Below are 12765 nucleotides of genomic sequence, written 5' to 3' on the forward strand. Positions count from 1 at the left end.
GACATCTCCTCCTCTCTCGAGGAAACGTCAGATAGGCAGGGGTACTCTTTCTACAGCTCAATGAACTTTTCCTCTCTTTCATTGTCCCACCTGACAGCAGCAACCTCTGCCTCCCTCCTCCTCCTCTTTGCCATGGTTACGTGACTGCACTCTGGAGAGAGCACCCGGTTGGTCAACGCTCAGGAACATGTCGTGGGAAATGTCACACTAGACGTGTCGAGACAAAGTCGTTTAGCATGTCACACTACATGGGTATAAATGCCCGATTGTCGCTCACGATCGTCCACGATGCTGGTAATTGCTCAGCCATGACAAAATTGTCCCAAAATTGGGCTAGTCTGATCCAGGTATTAGTTTATCCAACCAAAACCTGTTGAATTGCAAGTGAAATATTTGCCATTTCTCAGGTGCTATTAAACATTAAATCATTTAGAATGTAACCTCACATGAAAATTGGCTGAAATATAGTGTTAGTGGTTGGGGGTTTGTGCCTGGGTTTGACCATTTTTGTATTTGTGAAGGGGGGAATGTCAGTCAAGTGGAATCTTCCGTTGCCATTAGTATTCAGTAGTTCTGATTCTTCAAATGGTCTTTTTGGGGTTCTTAAATACCAACAAAGTGGTAAAATTACGTAGCTGTTAACCCTCTGGATGACAAAAGACAATGAAGACAATGCAGGAAAGATGATCCACAAAGCTATTGGGGAAACTCTGAGTCAATGAAATTGAGAGACAAACCGCAAAAGAATGATATTTATAGCATTAACCCACAATCAAAGACATTAAGCACAACAATCCCTTCAGAGTTACTTATAGAAGGCAGACCACGAGCGGTTTCGAAACAATTCTTCCTAATACTTTCTGTGAAGAAAGCAATTGCAAAACAGCGGGTTGAGGAGTTATTTTTAAATCAGTTTTTAATCCCTGGAATGAGATGGAAGTGTTAAGTTGTATGCCACAACCACATCAGTCCAACTGAACTTTACCACTTCAAGGAGGAATACATTAAGTACAGCAGATCGTTCTGCTTTCAGTCAAACAGCAGCCCCTCCTGAAACAGACCAAAAGCAGTTTCATTCTGACAGCCAGAGTTTTGTCACATCAGATCCTGATCCATCTGTAGTTACTCTGTTTCTTTCAGCTATTTTGTGACACTTTTTCTTTAGTTTTGATATGTTTAATATGTTTTTCTGATATCGGTTTTGTGCAAACTAAACCACAACAGTAGGCACAGTCTGAGTCTAATGTTTTCAATGCAGCATTGTCGATAGCTGTTCATTCACTCTGCTATCATCTGTTGGACTCTTGTGGGTGTTATATATTTACTGAACTAATTACTGTATTATATTTCCCATGGGTACTTCACGCTGTTCTTTCACTGATGATTCGTTTGTCTGTACTTTTCTGAGTCCAGTTTTTTGTTACTTTGCTAGTTCATTTTCTACAATACCTTTTTCTTATTCTTGTTCGTGGTATCTCATCTTTTTTTGATTTGTTGCCGTTGTTGTCAGATTTTTTGTGTTTTATCCAATGCTGTTTTCACTGTTGCGTCCTGGAGGCCTAAAACCTTCAACAGTCAGCCTCTGTCTTCAGTCTTCAGTTGAAGTGTGTTTGGCTTGCTTGTCTGTGCACTTAGACGTATTGTGAAGGCAGAAGAGCCATTCTTTGTATCCATGCATGATCTTTTCATTACCTAAGAAAGGCCTTCAGGCTGAGCACTGGACACTTTATGTTATGTAATAGTTTCTGGACAACAATGAAGTCTATGACCATAAGCTACTTCAGGTCTTTGTATGAGATTTGCTTGCAGTAAGATCTCGTTAAATAAGGCCAGCATTGTTTCTAAAATAGGGATGCATGTTGCAGTCAGCTGTCCAGGTTCTGAATGTTGGCTTGTCACTGGACAGGCGTTGGTTTGAATCCCCAAACAGGTTTAGATGATCTTCGCTGGGAGGGTCAATTAACTAACGTTGATGTTCTGATGTACCCATGAACAGCACACTGGTAGGGGGCAGATAACTGCGTGTTTGTCCCAACAACAGTGTTCTTGTTGTTTCTGCCATCAGCTACTGATCATATGAGAGCTGCTAATGATCTTACACAAGCAAGGATTGTGAGGAGTGTGTGCGTACGTGTGTTTGCAACAGTGTCATTTTCTTGTGTGCATGTGATGTCTTGACATTATTCTCTATTTGTATTGCACGGCTAGTTTGTGGAAGGGGGACAGATGAACACTCGCACAAATCCACGTGACAGATGAAATCATGCACACTGCAGCTCCCAAAAGACTCAGTCTGACGCAAACATATTAAACTTTTGCACACACACACTTTCTTCACTCACTGTGTTTGTGTATGAATTCCCGAAAAAGGTCAGACGTGATTTCAGCATGATTGAATCTGACTCGATGAAGTTCTAATAACGTCTGCGATGATTTAGTCAAATGTCACCAATTTCAGCTGAGTCAGCGAATGCAGACCAAGAGAGGCTCGCTGAAGGAATTTGAGCGAGGAAAATCAAAATGGAGCGAATGGCGAAGGGAGGCAGCGTGGCTGGAAAGGAAAGCAGAGGGTCAAGAGGGGCGCAGACACATTGGCGTGGAGAGAGGGAGACTGCTGCAGTGTATTTAAATGTTGCTGCCTGTCAGTTATTTTTAGGTCACACACATCCAGCCTGCTCAGCATGATAGAAACACACACACTGGTGCCACCTGCTGACATTACACTTGGTGTGTAGACAGCTGCCAGGTGTGTGCGTGTGCTTGGAGTTGTTGGAAGTTTTCACCTTTCACCTTTGATGAAGCAAGCCAGTGGACGGTCGCCACAAAGGTGGAACCTTTACTGTGACACGTGTACTCCCCAAAAGGACAAAGGGGTCCTTTAAAAATTCATGGCTACCTACATTCCCAAAATATTGAGACATCATCCGAACCAAGGCCAATTGTCAGAAGCCCAGTGTGGTTTTCATATAGTCCTGTCAGCAGGAAGGAAGACCGTGTGTCTGCTGCTTCCACGTCCGTCCGAAGGAAATACAATCATCTATAATAAAACATTTTCTGTCTCTGTGTCTCTGCAGGCTGATTGAATTCATCCACTCTGTGCTGTGTTGGAGCTGGACTGAGCAGTGTTTGCAGGCCAAAGGTAAACAGCATTAAAGCACTCTTATCATTTCATATCTCACTGTCACGTGGAAAGTTCTGGTCTGTGCTTTATTCCTTGATAGTGTTTTTGTGCCTCACCATTTGCCCAAAAGTATGTGGACATTTTGGGTACTTCTTGTCTGGGGCTGTTTGAGTTGGCTCCTCACTTCCATTGAAGAGAAAACTTTATGATACAACACAGAATTATATTTTAGACAATGGTGCTCTCGCAGTTTTATCCCAACGGTTTGGAGAACTCTCTTTCCTGTTTCAACATGATTATGTCCCTGTGCACAAAGCCAGGTTCATAAGAAATGGTTTCCCAGTTTGGTGTGGAAGACCTTGACTGGCCTGCACAGAGCCCTGACATCAACCCCATCCAACACCTTTGACACGAACTGGAAGGCAGACTAAAGCCAGGCTTTATCACCCTGCATGAGTCACTGACCTTGCTAATGTTCTGGTAGCTGAATGGGAGCAAATCCCTGCAGCACGATTCCAGCATCATATGGAAAGCCTGAAACCAGTGAAGACTGTTATAAAAGCAGAGTAATTCCCATATTTTGTAATGAGATGTTCAACAGTCTTGTAAAGTATGGGCATAATGTCATGGTGATATTATTTAAACTGGTCTGCTGACATCTGGTCGGGGCGCACTGTGCAGCATTTGTTATGATCCCACTGTGTTCATACTTGAGCCATATCCAAAGTACAGCGTATGATATTTTTCTATTAATGTCCTGTATGTCACTTATCCTCTTTTAGTCCATAAATATCAAAGCAGTTGTAAAAAACCATCAAGCCAGCATTCAACCGATGGTTTGAAGGCTGTGTCAAGGTTTCCAAAGTAAATGTTCTTGTTGTGAATGTTACAATCAATCACCCCCAGCCTCTTGCAGGCTTCTGCATTCTTTACGCTTGTGTTTCATCCCTGTTGAGCTTTGTGGGAAACCTGAATGTCTCTGTGGTAAGAGGCTCCCACGTTTACCCACCGCCAACTCTTGAGTGTCGGAATTCTAAATCTGTGGTCAGTGCAAACTAATGCCTGGATGCTTGTGAGAGGAGGCATGTCATTTTCTGCTACAGCCTGCGGGGGGTTGTTATGAAGAGTGGAAAGTGACATGATACCTTTTATGTGATGGAATTTTATTTTCTTTTTTTCGGAACAGTGAAGTTTCTTTGCCGTCCCAGTTTACTGTTAGTGTTAGATACTGGGACCTCGTGCTTGCCAGTTAGCTTTTGCCAGTGGTTCCAAGGGTACAAGTAACAAATTGTTACGATGCTAAAAAGCCATTTTTTAAGATAATTAAGCATCAGCAAAAGAGACTTTTTTTTTTATAGAGAAATGCTGTTGAAACAATAGACAGTCAGATTGAAAGGCACCATTATATACAAAGGAATCAAATGGTGATGGAATTATTGCTTTGAATGTGAAGTACAAAACAAATGGAGATTGGCTTTATTCATGCAGATTTTTGCACAGCGTTTTCCCTCCAACACAACCTGTGGGGCGGCCGTGGCTCAGGAGTTAGAGCAGCTCCTCCCTCCTGTCTGCATGTCGAGGTGTCCTCGGGCAAGATACTGAACCCCAAACTGCTCCTGATGCCTGTGCTGTCGGTGTGTGCGTGTGTGAGTGTTAACGGGTGAATGCGGCATGTGTTGCAAAGCGCTTCAGGTGGTAGGCTAGAAAAGTGCTCTGTATTGTAAATGCAGTCCATTTACCGCTTGATATAACTGCAGACAAGGTATAGTAAAAAATCTATAGAGCATATGGATCAGAACAGCCAGGAACCTCAAACAAATGAAATGTCAAATCAAAGTAAAATGCAGAAATCAAGTGTTACTCGACCCAAAGTGATGACTCAGAGTAAGCATTCAGACACAAATCTGTCTTACTGCTGTGTCCAAGGTCGTGAATGAACTTCTAAGATTAACAAAAATCTCCATTTGTTTTGGCTTGGAGGTGGTTTAGGAACACTTAGGAATGTTGGTCGGTGAGATGTTGAGATCACACAGTTTGAGAAACTTAAAGGAAGAGTGTGTGTGCGTGTGTGTGTGTGTGTGTGTGTGTGTGTGTGCGCGTGTGCGCGTGTGCGTGCGTGTGTGAGAGGGCGTATATGTGTGGGATGCTGCCCTGTTATCAGTCAGTTTTGGAGGGAGTTAAGCTGCATGCAAAGCTGCATTTACTGCACCGCTTGATCTGTACTGATGATCATATCAACGTGGTGCACGTAGAAATATACACACTACAGTGTATTTTGTATAGTGTACTTACAGTGTATGGTGTATGATGTGCGCATTTGTGAAAGAGTAGCTTATGTTTCGACGTTTATTATTGGGGCTTTATGTTAATTATAAATATAGCAAGGTGAAAACATAGAGAATAATGTCTATCATAATAAAAACTGACTGTGATTGAAGCTGAGTGCACCAGTGGAACACCACACATACATGTTTTGAACAATACTCATGCTATGGTGGTACAACTGCTTCAAGGACTGCAATGTCAGTGGAAAGTGAAATGTCTCATCAGCTTTATTGTGGATTACCATGAAGTTTGGTACAGCCATTGTCTCCAGGGATGAGGATACCCTGAATTTTCCTGTAATGGTAGCATAATGTCACAAAATGAAACTGAGGGGTCTAATGTACCGTACTGTAACCGGTGACTTAATGCAAACACACTTGCAAACTAGGAACAATTGTGTCAAAAGCTGTCCAAGCTTGCTACCATGGTAACTGTTAGCAAGCCCATAAGCTAATGTACAAAAGGTTCACAGCTTATAGACACGTTGACAGCTGTGTACGATTGATTCCTGTCTGGTGGCTGTTGAAACCCTCTTTTTTGTGGTGGTTTACACTCACACACACAGCTGATAAGCTAAAGTAGCTTCCTGCATTTTGGAATCTCCAGCTCTCTGTCCCCTCATAGGCAGACAGTTTGCCATGTGTCCATGGCAAAGCAGACTGACTTCACTCCTGTGAGCAAATGTATAAATGAACCCTACCCATTGAAATCAGCTGATTCTTCTTAAATGTTAGTGTGACCAGGCCTTTAGGCTAAGAAATAAGGGAAACTGTCATGTAAATCTCTGATCATTTCTTGCTAACCACCTGATAAACCGTTTTGATCATCCTCTGACAGCACCAAGTGCCTCCACTTTCCAGTATGTGGGGCAGCTCGTGAAACTCTGCCACACATGTAGTGTCACCTCATCCTCCAGTCTGTTTGTCTATGGGGCCACCCCTTGGGGTCAGTTTGCTCCTGTTTTAGGCCACAGGAGCAAATTGGCAGCAAGGGTGACTCTCCCACATGATATCCATGGTAAATCCATTCAGCTACAGTGGAATCAACTTCCTGCTGCCTCTTGTTTGTTTCTTCTGAAGCAAAAATAGAACTCATTTGTTCTGTCCCCACATCTGGAACACACCACTGTGTGTGTGTGTGTGTGTGTGTGTGTGTGTGTGTGTGTGTGTGTGTGTGTGTGTTAACCCTATCCCTGTGTGTATTAATTCAGTGGGTTAGTTGCACTCCTCTGTCAAAGAAGAGAAAACACACTGTGGCAAGCAGTGCTGGTCAGCAGGCAGGTTGCAGTAGTGTGAAGTATTTAGAGTAAAAGATGGGCCGAGTGTAGCTGAGCAGAGTAAACTCAGAGCACCACAGAACACACCGTCTGTCTCTACCTCCCACTCCTTCTCTGTATTAATCTCCCTTCCTCGTATTGAGAGACAGAGGCAGATGTCGATACGAGGCAGGGAAACAAAAAGGAAATGATGTAATCCCTCCTGTTGGTCTCAGGGGAAGTGATTTCATTGTTGCTGTGCTGGATCAGCAGGCGGCTCCTCGCTCGTCCTCTGCTTCCTCTGCCTCTCTCCTTTCTTCTTCCTGTGTGATGCCAGTGAAATGTTTCTGTTCTGTTTGGCCATGCTCAGTCACGAATTACTGTAAGAGACAAAGTCTGTGAAGAAAAAACATGGTGGTGGTTTTGTGTATTTTAGCTAATTACTGAATCTTTCACCATTTAGCAAGTGGGCAGCCGGGCTTTTCAGCATGACTAGCTTGTGTGTTAGCAATAGCTTGTTGGCATTCATGTGCTCCTTACTCTTTTCACAGATCTGTGGTTACTGGTGGTAACAGCAGGTGCTGCTTAAGACTACAGGTCCCACAAGTCTAGGGGCAGCAAAACAAAGAAGTCAGGCAATAATTTAATGATAATGATAATGTCTTTTCCCATCATTCTCAGTCTGTCGACAGCAGGACACGGTGAAAGGAGCTGTTACTTCGATGAGAAGCTCGAGGTGTGCAGCCTGTCGCCTGCAGCTCTTCATCGAACAGCTCACTGTGGCTGCTCCTTCATGTTCCATCACTAGCTGCAATGTTTCAGACTGAGCTGCTGTTAAAAAAATGACTGTTTGTCTTGTTTTGTAGGCACATTTTTATTGAACAGTAGTGGTCAGTATCCATCTCACTGACAAACACATTGCATTTCCTGTCACTGCTTCATGATTCTGAACCTGAAGTTGTGGTGTTTCTTGCCTGCACCTCTATGGAAATACCACAATCATTGGTAGAAGTAGGATGAACTGAAAAGTGTCTTTTGTGCAGTGTAGCAGGTATAAAGCCAGAAATCTTAAAAAAAAAAATGATGATTTTACAAAAAAACAAAAAGTGTGCCCACCAGTGTTACCAGTATTGGAAAGAAATGGGGGCTCCATATGCTATGTGTATTGAGTCTTTTTATAACCTGTAGAAACACTCTGCCTTGTTCTTACCATCAGCCAAACATTTACTTTTGTCTTCTTTCTGCACATATAGTCAGCAAGTCACATACTGTAATTTTTACCAACTTTCCAAGTTGTCCACACAAATTTTCTCAGTCAGGTACAAATTTTTCTGATTATTCCAACATCCCATGGATGCACTCAATTGTGCGATCTCATTCGCTGATAGATAGTGACTAAACAGACATTTCTTAAAATGAAAATCTTCGACGTTAATACTTAAAGAAAGATAGATGTTCGAAAGAGGGCATTGTAATGTTTTGTTTGTTTGTTTGTTTGTTTTTGCAATACTATTACATATACTTCCATTGAAAGGAAGTCAGGCTGCACTAGTCAGTCATAATCAAATGCTATTCAAAAATAACCCTCCCCGAAAACTGTGTCACATGACAGAGCTTGTGAGAACTTGTGTTAGAGACATGCAGTACTCACTGTTCCTCAAAGCATGTTCAAAGTGTGGTTACTGTTGTTCTTATGTTGGATCAGATAGATGAAGTCTGGGTCTTGACTTCTGATTATGCAGCATCTTGAGAGTCCTCTCTGTTCTCCGGGTTGCTACACACTCAGAGTCTTAGCTGACTACCAGTCTATGACATGAGCCAAGCAGGGACACTCCCATAATATGAATGTCACCTGTGTGAAAGAGAGAGCAGCAGGCATCAAACAGTTTCACTGCAGAATCACTGTCTGACCTGGCAGCCCTCAGGCCTCACACACACACACACACACACACACACACACACACACACACACACACAGCTCCTGTAATTGATGTCACAGTGTGAATCCTGGGGCTTATTATGTACCCTGGCGAGACGCTGGCGCACACACATGCACAGGCTGTGTGTGTGTTTTATTTACAGCGTGGAGTTGAGCATGAAGGATGACATTAAAGCTTAAAGTCTGCATGGAAATGAAACAAAACATTTCTTCGACTTGTTTTTTTCTTTAATGTCAAATGTGATTTCCTTTATTGTCAGCAAGGGAAAGAAAAAGAAAAATGACTACAAAAAGTGGAAAACACCCCAAAAATCAAATAGACAAAAGAAGTGAAGTGTTCATGTAACAAAATCAACTTCTGACTGTTAAGATAAGGAAGGACATGTTTTCTCAGAAGTTCAGAAAGTGGTCAGTTCTTTTAACAGGCAGTGCTTTAGAGCGTGTGTGTGTGTGTGTGTGTGTGTGTGTGTGTGTGTGTGAGAGAGAGAGAGAGAGAAACATCTCAACTTACTGTCTAGATTTACTCATTACTTTTTTTCTCTGAATCTGATTTATAGCTTCACTTCACAAAAAACTAACAACCAGGCCTAAAAATACCAGTGTGTGTGTGTGTGTGTGTGTGTGTGTGTGTGTGTGTGTGTGTGTTTTACAGTGTGACAGAGTGTGTGTGATGTCCTGATATAGAGCCGTGGGAACAGGCCACATTGAATGCCGTTGAAGGAACTTTAGAGCCTTTTCTGTTGTAGTTTTGTTGTGGCAGTGGACCAGTTGAGGCTCTGTGGGAAACTGGGAGCTGCCCAGTAGAGATGCAGTGTGTGCTCAAGGGCACTAAAGCAGCAGATGCTGGTAGAGTCAAGAGGGAGCAGAAACAGTTGCCAACAGTGTAGTTTATCCTCCTCTCCTCTCTTTTACTCTCCTCTCCTCTCCTCTCCTCTAGAGTCTATGCTTATCGTTGCTACAGGAGATAAAGAAACTGCAGTAATAAATTTTCTATTTACTGTCTCACTCACCCTGATTAAAATAGAGGAGAGATAAAGCAAATGATAGGAGGGAGAAGGGTGAGTAGAATAAGGAATGAGACATGGGGGAGGAAAAACAGTCATATATAAGGAAGCAGGGAGAGAAATTAAGGGAAAGAAAAAAATGGTAGTAGGAGGAGTGAAGGATGGGAGTATGATTGCATGGTTTGAGTCTGACAGACAGGAGGAGTGTGGCTGCAGCAGCAAAGTAATTACTGTTTACTTTGGACACACACACGCACAGCACTTTTAGCCCATCAGGACGACTTGCTGTCTCAGCTCTGTTTGACAGAGAACAGAGGTTGACAGAGTGCTGGTTTTAAGACTTTCTGGTGGTGCATTCAACTACAGTCTGGCACGAGAGAGTCAGTGTTCTACAGCTGAGCAACAACCAGTATCACACAGAGATGGCCAAATGCATGTGATCCTTCAATGTCTGACCTTTGTTTTTTTTCTCTTTGGGTTGACACATCAGTTTATTTTGCTTTTCTTCAGACACCATAGCTTCCATGAATACACCAAAATTAGGTCTGAGGCTTCTGTCCCTGCTGGCATCTACATCGTCAAGTGGTGATAATTTCTAAAAAATAAGTAACAGGGACTGACTGTTAGCCCTCTCGCTTTCTCTGAAACTTAATTTCTTACTGTAGTGAAGCAAAAGGAATCATTGCCCGTCAGGTACAGGAGGAAAGCAAAACAGTAAGCCAAGGATACGATTAGAGAAATGCTCAGATGGGGTGTAAATTGACTAAAACATGCCAAACCTGAAGTATGCTCACCCTTAACATTGTACAGTGTGTCTCTATTTGTCCTGCATTTCCCAGAATTCCATTGGACAACCCCCAGAAAAGGGGTCCATACACATGTGTATATGTTGGCTTGCTTGGGCTCCATCTGAGTATGCACACACTTTGTTTATATACAGTAGATACGTATAAACTATCACGGTATTTCTCTGTACAAATACACAAAGATAAGCCGGGTGGATATGGATAAAATATAAAGTGTGATTCTATTACTTTAATATTAATATAAATACTGTATATTTGACTATTCAGAAGCATGTTTAACATATAATTTACTTATTTACTTACTTATTTTTTTTGTTTGAACAAAATCCAGTAACTTTAATGAATATATGTTCTTTAAAATACTAGTAATTGATTTACACATCGAGCACACCTAGAGCAGCCTTAGCATTTCTTTACTTCTTCTACTTGACAAATCAAATTTTTTTTATTTTTCCCATTAGCTCTGTTTGGGCCTCCACCAGTTCCTGAGGGACATCTCTGGCTGTTTAGCTGCTAAATGCTTCACAGTGTTCACCAGCTTGTCACTAACTGTCTGTCTCTTGTTTGGTGGAAGTAAGGTTAATAATGCAAGCCACGAGAGGCCATAATAACCAAACGATGAGCTCAAAGGGCTGGAATCAGATTTGTGTCGAGCAGTTTTTGCAGGTCGGAGCTTCCACGTTTCCTCTCGAGATAAAGCCAGCGGAGGTCAGATGCGACGTGAAGGGAATTTTCTTCTCATTCAGATTGTGCCTGCAAAGAAAAAAGGTTCATTTGTTGGCCGGCATCTAACATTCGCCTGTGTGGAAACAGCAGATTGTTGTACAAGAGCGCAGCTGTGAGAGTTTTCACAACGCTCCTCTAGTCCCTCAGCAGTCAAACACACACACACACACACACACACACACACACACACACACACACACACACACACACACACACACATTTGCCTTATCCTCTAGCCTAAATGACAGACCTTGCTAACCACAGGGATCTAATTGTAGCACCACTCCTCACAGTGTGTGTGTGTGTGTGTGTGTGTGTGTGTGTGTGTGTGTGTGTGTGTGTGTGTGTGTGGTGTGTTTTTCAATGTGTTTGTATGTGGGTGTGTGACATTCTGCTCTCTAATCTTGTGTGTGTGTGTGTTGGCTGGCTGTCTCTCCCCAGAGAGGGACAGGGGGGCGACAACAAAACGCTTACCCAGGAATAGCACACTGTGCCCTGGGCAATACTCTGGGGTCGCCTGGGTGGAGATCTGGAGGAGAGGAAAAGGAGGAGGTGAGGAGAGACGGGAGTATAGAACGGTGGAGGAGGAGAGCAGAGAGAAGTAGAGCTACAGAAGGGAGGTGAGATGGGAGAGAAATGATTAAGCGGAGATGAGGAAAGAGGGGAGGAGGTGCAGAGGAGAGGATGATATTGATTTGATTATTGATCAGATCGTGGCAACCATGCTCTTTTGGAAATGTAAACATTCTCGCCTGCTGATATCCAGAGCACATTTCCAAACCACAGGATCGTCACACTCACTGCTGTGAATCACAGGCGAACTGCAAGTGCCTGTTAAAGACAGGTGAGGTCAGCAGGTCGTCCTACATGACTGGATCAGATCACCACTCAACCCACTGGATAAATGTATGTAAACACCCCCAAATCCAGGGTGGATGTTCCACAGGGAGAGAAGATTCTAGGTGGTTTATTGTCGTACATTTGGGATATACGAAGACATTTGAAAACATTTAATGCAGAGACGCAGGGAAGAATAAACCATACCACTCTCATGTCTGTCTGTCAGATAGGAAACTACAACCAGGAGACGGTTAACTGAGCCAGAAGACTGGAAACATGGCAAGCCTGCCTCTGTCCAAAGGTTAAGATCCTCAATGTGATGACAAGACATAATCCGTCACATAATACCCCTTAAAACCACAACATGCTGCTTTTACACTGGTGGTTTCTGTGCAGATCAGGCACAGGCTAGGCTCGCTAAGCTATGCTAACAGCTTCATACAGTCTGTCACACACAGACGTGACAGTGGTATGGATCTTCTCATCTAACACACACACTGTCTTAGTCTCTCACTTCTTGTATTCCTGTCTTATAAATCCTGTTCATGATTATTACTTTTAGACTGTGGAACAGACTGTGCCGTCTTCCTGCAAACACTGGCAACATTGGTAATGTTGACTTATTTGCCAGTCATAGACGTTCACTTGCTGGGGGAATAAACAAGCTCTGTGAAGTTCATACTGGCCTTTTGATTTTGGTCTTTGTTGTGAATGACCTGCCAGTGGTGCTGGAGGAAAGGTCAGAGGGT

At 42.9% G+C, this 12765-nt stretch overlaps 1 protein-coding gene across 2 annotated transcripts in view; it reads left to right on the forward strand.

Moving 5' to 3' along the window:
• raph1a (Ras association (RalGDS/AF-6) and pleckstrin homology domains 1a) overlaps window positions 1-12765 on the forward strand; it is a 60776-nt gene that overhangs the window by 15775 nt on the left and 32236 nt on the right. For both annotated transcript variants that reach the window (XM_076746480.1, XM_076746481.1), the window contains exon 2: window positions 3075-3139. The gene's annotated coding sequence lies outside the window, so the exon portion shown is untranslated. The remainder of the gene's footprint in view (window positions 1-3074; window positions 3140-12765) is intronic.

Source organism: Chaetodon auriga, chromosome 13, assembly GCF_051107435.1.
Source record: "Chaetodon auriga isolate fChaAug3 chromosome 13, fChaAug3.hap1, whole genome shotgun sequence".
NCBI classification, from domain to species: Eukaryota; Metazoa; Chordata; class Actinopteri; order Chaetodontiformes; family Chaetodontidae; genus Chaetodon; species Chaetodon auriga.